This window comes from Acipenser ruthenus, chromosome 17 (assembly GCF_902713425.1).
Source record: "Acipenser ruthenus chromosome 17, fAciRut3.2 maternal haplotype, whole genome shotgun sequence".
NCBI classification, from domain to species: Eukaryota; Metazoa; Chordata; class Actinopteri; order Acipenseriformes; family Acipenseridae; genus Acipenser; species Acipenser ruthenus.
In genome coordinates this window covers 32,921,125-32,935,102 of record NC_081205.1, presented here as the reverse complement: position 1 = coordinate 32,935,102, position 13,978 = coordinate 32,921,125, and positions in this window count along the sequence as shown.

The window sequence follows — 13,978 nt, the reverse complement described above, 5'->3', positions numbered from 1 at the left end:
TTAAAAAAAATAAAGGAAGGAGAGATACGAGGGGGTGCAGAGAGAAGATAAGGGAGAGGAGGAGGGAGAGGTTGTACTAAAACTAAGATGACGGACCCTCTCACACTCACACACTTGCAATAAAAGTGTGCTGCTGTGCTGTATGGGGTTGGGAGTTAATGACATGTTTCAAAGAGCGAGAGAGAGAGAGAGGGAGAGAGAGAGAGAGAGAGAGGGTATGCCCTCGGCAGGAATCCTAATGACAGGCTGGGAGTCTGTGTACAGCTGGGTGTATGAGAGCCATTGTAATTAAACCTTGTTTATTCCAGAGGCCAGCAAAACCAGCCTTGCTTCTACAGTCCTGGCGAGAGTGTAGGGAGCTATACCGGTGGGGTCGTGGGTCACTGCTCTTGCCTTTCACCTCCAGTTTCATATGAGTGATGCTGTGACGGGGTTAAAAGAAAAACACTCCCAGTAAATAGAGTTTGTTTTTGTGTTTTTTGTTTGTAAATGACTTATTTTGTCCCAGTACTTGTTTTCATTCACTCCCATATTCCACGGTGTAAATGTGCAGAATTATTCCACCAACTTCGTCATTAACAGTATTACCCTCATTTTCATGTTGTCTGAACCCAGGAAAGAGTTCATTTGAGCCTTAATGATCTGGTAATTTACACGTGAGAATGTGGCTGGAATGGAGGAAATTGGGTCCTTTGATTGGTGATGTATTTATTCAATTAAGTGCTAATCAATCCTCCTGCAAAATGCCAGTGATTATAGAAGGCAGGATCTAGCCTAGCAGCTCAGTTTAGGAGGAACTCAGGAGTGAGCGCAAGACTGAGCTATAAGGGTCTTCAAAAAGGCTTCACATTAGATACAGGAAGCTATTAAATAATTAGTGATAGTAAATCTGAAACTGGTGGAAACACAGTTCAGTACAATACGTTTCACAAGGCTCTGCTACGAAAGGTCACTTTTGTTAAGAACCTGCTATTAAGTGACTTTTGTTTTGTATTTTCATGTAAGATCTTTTATTCTGTTGGTCTTCACTACCCTGCATGCATTTGTTTGTGTGTTGCCTGCCTGACCCTGACCATTCAGCTTCCCTCCCCTGCGGGCACCTTACTGGGTGGGCCATGAAGCAAGCAGAGCTCTGCCAAAAAGGGGCTTCGAGTTAGACTGATAATTGGCACCACTAAAGAGGAAACTAGTGGCAATGCAGTTCAGTCCTCTATGTTTGACAGTAGAAAGTGCTTGAATGAACAGTTTACCTTCAGCTTAATGCTTTTACATGGAGCACTAAAACTGTGTGAAATAACTGAAAAAAGTAAACCATTTGAAAAAGAAAAATAAGTTAAAAGAATGAGGCAGCGAGACGGTGCCAGCACAGTGTTGCCTGCCTGCAGCAGTGCCAGTGTACACAATGTGTTGACATGCAGCTCCAGTACCTTCCAGCACACACAATCATACCAGCGATGCGAGGAAATAACTGGCATGCAGGGACGCTTTGAGGTCGAGCTGGAGCTTTGTTTGTTTGTTTTTTAATCATTCTGTCTACGTTACCGCTGGGGATGTGCAGAGCAGTAATTATAGTGTTCAGACACCGCACTACACAGTTTATATTTCTTACCATTTAATTCAAACAAGCAGTCCTTATAAAGGTGGTAAACTGTTCACAGCAAATCCATTGTATGTGTTCAGCATGTTACTGTTTTCTTTTTTTCAATGTTTACCGTTATCCCTATGCTTGCAATGCATGTAGTACCATGCTTTTCACTATTTAAAGACTTCAGACAGCCCTTCCACAGCCCCGTGCTGAAGTACCTGGGCTGGGGCAGGTTAGATTGATGTCAGTTTGTGCATTCCAGCTGCCTGCTCCACTCCACTGTAGGTTTGTTTGATTTAATGACCCTGATTAGTTGCTGTATTACAGCCTGAAAGACGTCTTTCCATTTCATGTTTTGTTTTTACTCCCACACTCAGACATAAACGCACACCCACAGTTCCTGTATGCTGAGTTCTGGAGTGTCTGTCAAAGTCACATGACCCCCTGGTTCTTACCCTTTCCCTGGGTGAAAGAGGCACAGGACCCCTCTGCCTCCTCTAATTTTTAGACCATTTTATTGCATCTGATAAATGAAGCTGTTTTCCAAAAAGCACTAACTACCTCTTAGTAGAACCAGCAATGTTATCACTTTTAGCACTAGCAATCTTTTCTTTGGTTCTCTGCTTGGATTTTGTACTTCAGTTTGGAAGATGCAACGCTATGAATGAAAGGTTGCAGCTGCTTCCTGCTACTTAAAGACTGTTGTCCAGCTGCAGTTATTTTGCTGTGTTTTTTTAAGATACACACAACACCTACTTATCTGTCTGGATATATATATATATATATATATATATATATATATATATATATATATATATATTAGCTCAAAGAGCCAGCTGCCCTACACACTGTATATATATATTGCAGTTTGTAAGGATAAGAGCTAACAGCCTCTCTCTGCTGGTGTAACAGGCTTCTCGGCACCACTTTCTTGGAAAAGCTTCAATTACAGCTGATTGTAGGTGGAGTCCTAAAGACCTGATGCTAATGTTGCTCTTACAGTAAGTGCACATTTCAGATCGAGACTGGAGCTTCATTTTAGTCTGTGTGAGTCACACTTCCAGAAGGTGACAAAGTCTGTTTGCAGTGTGGTGTTTTCAATGGTAAATTACTAATGATCCCCTTATTTACTGCTGATGATCATCCTATTTACTGCTTCCAACAGCAGAAAAGAGGCACATTCATCAAGCAGGTTGGTATTGACCAGCTCTGTCTATTTGCCCACAGCGAGATACTCAATAGTCATCAGAAAGCATGGCAGTACAGTTTATGTGTAAAATAATACAGAACCCATATGGTTACCACTATGATCTGTACACATCCATAGGCTCAGTCATAGCCGGCTTCATTTCAGGACTACGCTATGAAGGGTTTTCCCGACTCTAAACATGGCAATCCTGCTTATTGAATTTCATCAGTAGCTGCAGCTCGGTACACATATCTGTCTGGCCTGCTAACTCAAATAAAAGATAAAGGACTACATTCTCAAAGCTATTTACACCAAATCCTCATTAGCACTTTTTTTTGGTGGAAAATACACCAATAAAACTTCTAGCCTTATAGCTATTGTGTGCATGTGTGTGTGTGCGTGTGTGTGTATGTATGTGTGCGTGTGTGTGCGTGTGTGTGCATGTGTGTGCGTGTGTGTGTGCGTGTGTGAGTGTGTGTGTGTGTGCGTGTGTGTGTGCATGTGTGCGTGTGTGTGTGGTGTGTGTGCGTGTGTGAGTGCATGTGTGTATGCGTGTGTGTGTGTGTGTGTGCGTGTGTGTGCATGTGTGCGGGCATGTGTGTGTGTGGGCATGTGCATGTGTGTGTGCGTGTGCACGTGCGTGTTCGTGCGCGTGTGCGTGAGTGTGTGCGTGTGTGTGTGTGTGTGTGTATGTGTGTGTGTGTATGTTTTCAGGGATCCTAGGGGCAGAGGAGCTCCCATACTGCCATAATTAAGTCCTTCAAATAAAGCTACATTACATTAATCAATAATGGCTCCACTCTGTAAAAATCATTACCTCACTTAACTGAAATGTTTGAACGCCATTGGGAAACCATTATAATCCCAGTGTATGACCCTGGGGAAAGACTATCAGAACCATTAGCAGATCCCATGCATCACCAGCAGTGATAACAACTCAACGATTTAAACCCACTATAATAAATGAGTGAGTTATTAAGTAAGCTGACAGAGTGATGTATCTTTGTGTTGTGTAGCTATTATACCAAACTGAAATAAGGTATTTCCTTTTTAGCATAGTGTATTCATTGGAAGTCTATTAATATGTAAAGCTTCTGAAGTTTTTTTTGTTAAGGACCCTGATGAGATAGAACCCAATTACCCCTCTACTCTAAAAGACTAAAATTCAAAATTGAACCTGATTTTTAACACAAAACGCATTCTAGTCTCTCGCCAAATAAGAAGAGTGGCACATTCACTGAGTGGTGTACACAATACGCACTGTTTTAAATGCACATCTCTGCAGTCGAGATCAATGAAGAACAGTTCTTTCTTGTGGGAAAGGTTTGACCCAGGTTGCAGTGCTGCAGACAGACAGTACTGTGTGCTCTCTGTCAAATTCCTTCTTTCCTCTTCTCTACCCTCCTTTCCCTCTCTTCTCTCCCTTTTATCTCTTTAAATCCCAGTCCCTCTCTCCCTAACCCTCCATACCCTCGCTCACCCTTTCTCTCTTTCTCTTCCACTCTCCCTCACTCGGTCCCTGCAGCCTGGCTGTCCTATTGTCCACAGTGCTCTGGCAGTGAAGCCCAGCCCAGAGCTCTAAGGCTGCTAATCGCGGTGGCTTGCAAACACGCAGATGGCTAATCTACCCTTTGTTTCTCCTCAGCAAACAGAGCCCCGATTCCGATTGGCTGCTCATTCACATACGTATTCATTACCTTACTCTCCCACTTAATCCTGTTTAGCAACATTTTTTTTTTTCTGAATGGCCCTTTTTTTTAGGTCTTGTTTTTAGAAATTATTTCAACGGGATAGCCGCTTTGAGAGGCTGCTTTGTGTTGCTAGCTGTTTGTAACGGCTTATAGGGTAAAAACAGCAGGATGTTCTAGTGAAAACTGCCTTCCAGTCCTCATAACCATGGGATAACATTGCTTCACCAACCCCTTATCTCGAACCACAAGACCTCACTGCCACCCAGTCCCTCAGCTCTAACTACAAGACAACATTGCATCTGTCTCTCAGCTCTACAAGACAACTTTGAATCTGTCCCTCAGCTCTACCAACTATGCTACCCTGCATTCTAGTCTCTCGCCTTTAACTACTAAGCTGCAATGCCTCCTGGTCCCAAATGTATAACCAATAGGACACACTGCCCCCTAGTCTAGTTCATAACTAGGCTCCACAGATTATATGTTGACATGCATAATACCATATCTAATTACTTACACTGTACAATCCATTGTATGTTAACTGCATGGTCAAAGATCTTCTTCAACAGGGGGTCGCTGTTTAGCCCAGGTATGACTGCATGTCTTAAACAAGGAATGTTTTTAGACCAGTCCATTTCCTGGCAGTTTTAAGTCAGTCTGTAAAACTGAAATGCTCCATTTGCTCTACCTGTTGTAAATTAGGAGACTGGCAGGTATCAGGGACACACAGTTCCTGAGGGGAGAGTGCTTATGCCATAAATGACTCTTAAATGAAGATTGTATGTGTTATCTGTATCAGACCCATGGTAGCTGTCCAGTTAAATTATGTTTGGAAAAATAGCAAAAGCTATTAACCCTTTGCAATAATAATGCATGGTGTTGCCATTAGTGCCAAGATGTGCAGGAATAGAGTAACATACTTTATCCAAGTTGTTAAAAAATATTATTCTCTAAGTCGTTTTTTTTTTTCTTTAATGCAGAATGCCAAAATGACATAGCTGTTCTTGTGGTTAATTCTCCATTTTACCATGAGTATTTGTCCTTTGTATACAAAAAAAAACAACACTTTGTTCATTTTTCTTGCCTAATCCATTCAGTTTGAGAGTGGGTGATTAACAACAGATTCAAGATCCACAGTCAGATGCTGTTGTTTTGTTTTTTTTCCTGAAATCCAGTCAGACCAGGTATTCGTGGGAGACTTCAAACACACATTCTCGTCTTTGAAGTTCTGCTTAAAAAGAGACACCTGCTTTCTTTAATAATTCACAGCATTCCGAGGTCTGTGAGACAATCCCTGGTCGATACAAGACCTGCCTCGTTCTCCCTAAACAAAAAGTTATTCGAATTTTGTCCAAAAAAAAACAGAATACCACCAATTCAGTATGATTCCACATTCTGTCCGGTCCCTCATTCTGTCCGGTCCCACATTCTGTCCGGTCCACATTCTGTCCGTTTCCAGTTTAATGCACATTCCTTGTGCTCTTGAACCCAACTTGTCCAGGGGGATGCCTTGGCATTGAATACCAGAGCATAGCCATGGAAGTAAACGTTTAATAATACGGATCTTGCCCCCTGGCACCTCAAACCTCATCAGCAGCCCGCTGTACCTTTCACTAATCTGCTCTGACATTGTAACATTTTCTTGTTAGAGATTTCTGACCCACGATGACTCCATGGAAAGCAGCAGTACATTATTGTCATGAAGGGGCTTGTTCACAGTTTCTTGGGGGGGTGGGGGGGGAGGTTTGTGATGTGACCCTCGGGCATTTCACAGACAGGATCTACTCAATCCATTGCCCAAATCATTCAACCAACAGAAGTTCTGTTTTAACCATTAAAACTGTACAGTCATTACAACCATAATCCCCAGAGTGCAGAATCCCATTTAAATCCCAAGGAGGGGAGACCTCAGCTCTCCAGGCTCTAAAATCATTATTTAAATTGTAGCGGGAACAAACCTTACAACCTCCAGCAATGACCCCCAGCTCTTCTGTGCTAGGCTGGACTTTTCAGTGCAGAATTTGTGGGTAAAATACAGCAAAGGAAGAAAAAAACAACAGGTTAAAAGAGCTCAACATGAATACACAGTGATATAAAATCATATTAATCATTTGTAGATTACTTGTTAAACACATTTTTTAAAAGTTGCTTATACTGCTTTTTTCATTGCTAAATTAGACATTGTTGGGGTAGATCTCAGTGACCTCATGATTAGTTTGATTAAATAAAGATTAACCTCCTGCCCCCCAGGAGCTTCTACACAGCGGTCTGCCCTGAACCGATCAACGACAATAACATGTCATCACCTGCAAAGCTCCCTTTATTGCATCTACCAGCAGCAGCAGAGTCTAATAAACGCACACCAAGCAATTTTTTCGTTAGTGTAAAATGCAGCAAGACTGTTTAATTCAGCTGTGCAGGGATACTGTGGTTGATTGACATGTCCTCTGTTTCCCCTCACCATCCCTCTCTGTCTACGAATCAGCTCCATATTGCTTTGATTGTTTCTTACTCCAAGATCAAATATTTTCGTCAGCTCGCCAGTTCAACATGAGTAACAGTTCCCAGAAGTCCCTTTCATGCCAGCAGGGGGTGTCTATTAAAAAAGATGCTGAATTCAGAATTCAATCTGGATCCTGGCACATCCACAGTCTCCAAGGATGGGGCCTAGCCCAGGGCCCAATCCCTGATGTTTTCCAATTGTGTAAGTCCAGCCAGCAGTGGGGTTCACTTCCTGGCTCTGCTGTAGCTAGGCAACAACTCTGCCATTCCAGCCTCCATGCCTGGCACAGAGAAAAAGAGGGAGCCTCGCTGGGATACCTGAAGATAACTGAGTTTATTCCTTCCAAAATACACATCTAACACCGCTTGACGGGAAAATGAAAGACAAACAAACAGTGCAGTAAGTAGGGCCAGTTACTGTGTCTCATGTACCTTGATATCCTAGACGGTCTGGCCAGGGCACTCCTGCAGTAAACAAATCCGATTCCACATATTTCACTTGTATTATCTACTTCTCTTCAAGTATTTAGAGCTTTGTGGCAGCCAGTGTGGTCCAGTTCTTTAAGTTCAGGGATTGGGAGGGAGGCAGTAAATCCCACTTCAGCACGATGCTGCTAGTGATTCATTCGTCTCTCTCCCATTTCTCATAGCTATTAAAATATTAGACTCACGCAAGACCCAAAACAGCCAGAAAACTAAACTATATCCAAACTATTACATTCTCTGCATTACCCTGACCTGGCTTAGACCATTGCAGATTGCTGTACAGGTTGCAGATGTTGGGTTTGCTCTGACAGCGTGGATATAATGACGATGTCTCCAGTCTCTGTACAGTAGATATGTTTTCTTATTGAATGCAGCCCCGTCTCTGTGCATTGCTGTTTCGTGGGGCGGGCAGTGAGGCTGTTTGTTTGCCCTCACTATTCACTCAGCTCTTTGAGCAGAGGATTGGGTTTACTTAGTGTAGAATTATTTATTGCAGCCCCCAAATAATGGAACGTGCATGCTCTGTGCATTGAGCTCCTATGACACCAAAAAAAATGAAATATATATTTTATTTTTCTTGACTGAGAGGAAGTGTCACTTTTGTTCCATTATTTGACTGTAGAGTACAGTAATGAGACAGCAACTGTGCAATAAGACAGCAGAAACAACAGCATACTAGTGGGGTTTAAAGGGAGACTTCATTCAATTTCTTACCTTTAATATCCTGTTACGTGTGTTCTGTATGATTTTCTGTTGCTGTTTCAACCTGGATCATAATTTGTCACAGTTACCAAGCATTCCAGCATATACTGATACTAAAAACACTCCACAAGGTATGGGAGCCAGTGCTTCCCCACCATCATTAGTACAGACACAGTGTGTGTGTATGTTTTTCACGATGGTTGAATTAAATATATATATATATATATATATATATATATATATATATATATATATATATATATATATATATATATATATACTTAGGATAATATTATAATACTATATGTACATATAATACATATATGCATGCATTAAACTGAGAAACCCAAGCAGATCCTTTAGATGCAAAGGCAACACATTGTGTACAGTGTTCTTTACACAGTAGGACACTGGTGTCGGTATTATGACTTCATACAATAGAATTAAGGGAGAGAAAACAAGGGGAATCAATATCTGGCATCCTTCTTCATTCCTGTTGGGAATTCATTGTCTGGTGGTATCCATGCAGATTTTCCGATTTTCCTGACACAGAATTCCAAGCACGCTCCATTGACCCGAGCATTACAGAAACCGACATGCAAACACCCATCTGTGCTGTGGAGGGGTTATGAGCTTCCTAGTTAAGTCATCAATAAAAGTTACAGTTTACAACAGGCCCATTCCAATGTTTGGGTTGTTCTGTAAAGCCATGCTGGGAACAGCTCCAGAACAGCTGTTTACAGGTAAACCCAGAGGAAATGATGTTCATGGAAACCATCTGTGTCAGTGCTGCTGGAGAGCTAATGCGCCAGGACTGAAATTCAAACTGCCGCTGCTTCACTTGAGCTGGCTTTTCCCAGTTCTTATCACATCTTGCAGTGTAGTGTTGAGCATTGTTCTCTTCTCTCTCTAAGTACAGGACTCAAAAAGACTTGAAGCTCATTGTCAGGAGGGTTGAGCTTCTGTTTGATTTTACAATGTTCTCAAAAGCCTTATGTCTTTCAAGCTGTACTGTGAGATTATTCAGTACTTTTAAAATGTTTACATCTGTGATAGCTCATGACAAGTGATCTTTTTTGTCTAGTGGGTTTTCTAGTATTTCTGCACTATTTAATGTATTAAATGCACACTATTTTGATGCACTTGTTCTCTTACCTTGCTCTGTGGCCTCACTGAGAATTAAACCCTTGTCTCAGTGTGCAACATTCCAGCTTCGCTCCGTGAATGAATTGTAAATTAGGTCCAGACACGAGATGTCTGGAGAGCCAGTAAAGTTAATTATATAATTATATAATAACAGGAGAGACCTTCAGAAAGACACACTTTTCTTCAGTACCGGTTTTACTAAATATCTTAAGACGGAGCATTTACAGCCATGAACAGACAGAGTGTCTTGCATTACAGACTCACAGGGTTCTAGTACCACTGCACACTTTCCTTGAACGAGGCTTCCTTGTTTTTAATTCAGCTGTTCTCATAGATGTTTTTCTCCTTTAAAGAATAAAGGGGGCCAAAACTCTTTGACTGCATTCACCTTCTAAATGACTGACTCATATTATAAGTTGTACTGGTACAGCTCCCCCATTAAGAGTTGTGGTATTGGCTACCCACAGGAGTTTATGGAATTTATATTTTACAGGGGCTGTGCAGATCGTGAGAAAAGGATACCAGCCATCAAAATCCTAGTCTCACTGATTACAGGGGACAAAAAGTGGATTCCTCCTACAAGATGACAAGAGAACAGTGAAACAAAACTTTTCAGAAGGTCCTGGTTGAACTGCATCAGTACCCCAGAGAGATGGTGGCTGTGTGAATCTGGAAGGATGGCTCACAAAGGATGCTTTTATTGGAAATGAGCAAAGTTCAACCCCATCCAGCTCACAATCACCTCCGAATAAACGTTCCTCTGACCTGAAACACATTGGTCAAGAGGAGAGGAGAGCTTTTTGAAATTGTGCAGATTTTGTAAAAAAAACAGAAATTACTCATGGCCAAGAGTTTTCTTTTTTTTTTTCTCGTTTCTTTTTCTCAGCTTTTTAAATGCTGCCCAGAATTCCAAAGATAACACTGCTTGAGCTGAGCTGTTGTGTTTGGCAGAGCTGGAGGACGGGGAGAGAAGAGAACAGAGGTCTGAATGAAGGTAGATAAAAATGCGTTTACTTCTTTACTTTGGAGCATGCTTATTTTATTTAATTAATCAACATCGTGTGCTCTTTGAGAAAATCTAATGTATGATTCATCATGCTGTTAAATGCCTGGCTATGCTTTGCCATGGTTTAATCTAGCTTGAGTGGCCTCCCTAGTCCATGATACACTGCGTCTGTTATTTTGCCGGTCCTTTTTTTCAGTTCTCATGATAGCTGATGGCACTGGCTAAAGACCCAGTGCTGGTAAGTGATATGAGAGGTTCCCTTCATAGCACTGAGAGCCACATGTAGCTAACCTCACAACTGACCTGATCCTTTCCTGAAAACCTCATAGGCCGCTCCTAAACTATAAATTCTGCTGGCTTTATGAGGTAAACAAATTACTACTAGGTTGAGAACATTGATGCCATGGGAAAGGGGACTCACTCCTGGGAGCATGGGTGGAGTGGTTTGGGCGATGATAGTTCTGTGGGCAGACCCCCCACGTGCTCTGTCACTCTACCTGCTGAAACAATCTTCTTATTCCTCAAGGATTGCAGGCACCCCTTCTTTCAAGATGAAAGAGAGTCGGACCCATTCTCCCGTCCCTGCTTTAGAAAGGACATCACACAATTCAGTCAGATCTCCAGCTCAGGCTTTCCCATTGTTGTTTTGTTCTTGTGTGTGTGTTTTGCTCATTGTTTGCTTAGGTGTGGGATGAAGAGTTGAAAATGTGAGTGAGTGGTGGGCTGCTCCCCACTGAGAAAACTCTACAGTTAGGAGCACATTACAAAACCACAGAGTATCAGCCAACCCCTCTGATCCAAGAGTACACACTGAAGCCCAGGAACAATGAAACGAAGCAAAAGCCAGCAATATCAGGTAAGTCTTTCATCTGCTCTTAACCCTCTTACCGGAGGCATGGTCTGTTTCAGATTCCTCCAGTAAGAGCAGTGCCTTCCCTGTGGGACTCGTCTGGTTCCAACACTGCACTCCTCTGGATAGGTGCAGAAGGCATGGCTGATTTATGGAATGCAATTTTATAGATGTGTCTCAGATCTGGACAGAGCTGCAGTATAGTCATCTAGTGGAGTGCAAGCTACAGTATATAGTCGACTAGTCAAATGCAAGTAACGTTGTAATGCTTTTGGCCACGTATTGCAATACATTACAGAACCTCTGTCCCAGAAAATGCACCATGTGAGGTTGAATTGTATAAACCACTAGGGACGGGAGCGCAGAGGGTCCATTGTTACAAATATGAATCGGTGTAGCTATTCAGAACCCAGTTCAGCACTGACTAGTCAGAAGTACTGAGGTGGGACAAGCAGTGCAGGCTTTCAGTGACTTCCACAAAACTGTAGAATTTGGCACACCGAATCCAGTGCAGTGCAGAGTTCAGGCTTATCCGTTTGGGACACCTTTAATGAGCAGTGGTGAGGACACACCCCGGTGTCCTACAGGAACATCTCAGCGCTGTTTCTGCCTTGCAGACATTCAGACATGCTTCCCTCTCTGCCTCTCTCTCTCTGTCGCTCTCCTTTCACAGGCGAGGCTCGGAGTGCGGCAGTGCTACACATTTGTGTTGAATACAAAGAGGATGGGATCCGACTGTGGGCAGCCTGTTTAATCCCGAACACTAACACTGATGCAGGCTGAGCGCACAAAGACATGTCTGTCTCTCTCTCTCCCGGTAACTCCTTGCACAGCGATATTAAATTGCAGGTTATTGTTTCCTATTAATAAGCGTTTGCGCTTTAGTGGACCAGGTTTACAAATATTACTTAATTGACAGTGCTGAGAGTCTCTATTGAGCTCCTCTGCGTTAATGACTGTGTGCTTGTCTGGGATGATTGCTGTGCACCTGTCAGGGATGCTCTTGTGTTGGTGTTGTTTTGTTACATGAATAGCGTGGTGCAGTGTCTAGATATTTATATCTGTATTTATTTACAAGGTCAATTGCTGAAACACAACTGCTTGATAACAGGTGTGTGTGTGTGTGTGTCTGCAGACAGCATCAGCACACACACACACACATATACAATACACTACAACAAAAGAATATGAATGTTGAACAACTGATTACATTTGAATTTCAATATGGAATTAAATTATTGTTTCTGATCTAAAATGTATTGATGGATTTTCCAAAAAGATACATGTTCTGTACTGGAATAATATCTTAAAATATGCCAACTGTGTGACCTTGACCGATTTGAAACAGAATTTTTACTGGGTGCGCGCACACACACACACACACGCACACACACAATGTAAGTCCTGGGTAATTTATGTTCTCTAATAAAACTCCCAATAACAGTGGGCACCAGACCCTTTAAAGAGTTCTTGTAACTCCAGCCCCCTATCTGCCAGCTTTATGACTGGAGCCCAATCTCACCGTCTTTACCCCCACTTCAAACACACCAATAAAAGAGTTAATGGATGCTGGAATTAGACAACCCTTTTAAATGTGTCTGAGTCGTTTACAAACAGATCGTTCAGCTCAGTGTGCAGGCGAGCAGCGATGCTGGTCGAGGTCAAGGCTTGGGCTTATACCGGCACTAAATTCTCCTTTTAGAATACACTTTGTAGATACACAGAAAATACCTGGTGGCTGTCCTCGTAGAGTCCTGTTTCTACCTGCTCTGTGGTTTTAAAATCCCCCTCTCTCTGAGGTCTATAGTGGAAAACTATTAGCCCAGAGCGTTATAGTGTCTGACACGGGATTATACTGCCCGAAGTCAACAGATGAAGGCTATATTGTTCCCTGGAGGACACAATATCAAAACGAGGGGACACTTGTTTTTCACAAAACATATATCTAGTTCATATATGTTTTATTGAACCTTGGAAGATAACTGTGCCTGCATTAGGTTTCTGGATGGCGGTGCAGAACTCTCTCAGAACTCTTCAGGTCTGGAGGCTTGTATTTCTCCATCACTTCTCCGTCTGTGTTTTTCAAGTGGAGATATTGCTGAAAGATGGCGGTAGATGTTTTTGTTACAACTTTTGTGTATTTAGCGTCTTCTTCGTTTACAATGTGTCAAAGTTCACCATCAGAAAGCCGAGGAAAACATGTGCCTGCCATTTTTTCTTTATGATGTGAAAGGTGAGCATGTCAGTCTAGGCCCGGGCGGTTGCTATGAGTACCGTTGCTATGAACATAGAACGTTGGTAAGGACTATGGGGGCTATAGCGTTTTAAGGAATCACTATATACATACATATTTTTAAAGGTTATGTTAGGGTTACATTAGGTCAAATTATACCCTGTAGCCAAACCATTTAAAATGTCTGCAGTTTAATTACCATTGCACTGCAAGCACCAAGTCTGAGTGGAGGTGTTATTATAGACAAACACCTGTACAGGATCAAACAGAAATAACTCATGACCCGCCTAATGATGGTTTGGGATCTTTCCTTGTATGTGATTGCTGCTGTCGGTACATCGAAAGTGACATATTAATACGACCATATTTATAATATAAAGCAATCTTCTACAGGCGTTGTTATTCATATTAATTATTATCCTGGAAAGGTAATAAACCCAGATTATCAGTAGGTTCTCTGTGCACTTGTGTGTACAATAACAGTGAGTTGATATAATTAGCACAGCAGTGGGAGCGGGCTTGTCATGTTTTTTCATGATTCACAGAGAATCACAGGTGATTGTGGGATCCTACCTGCACCTTAATCTTTTA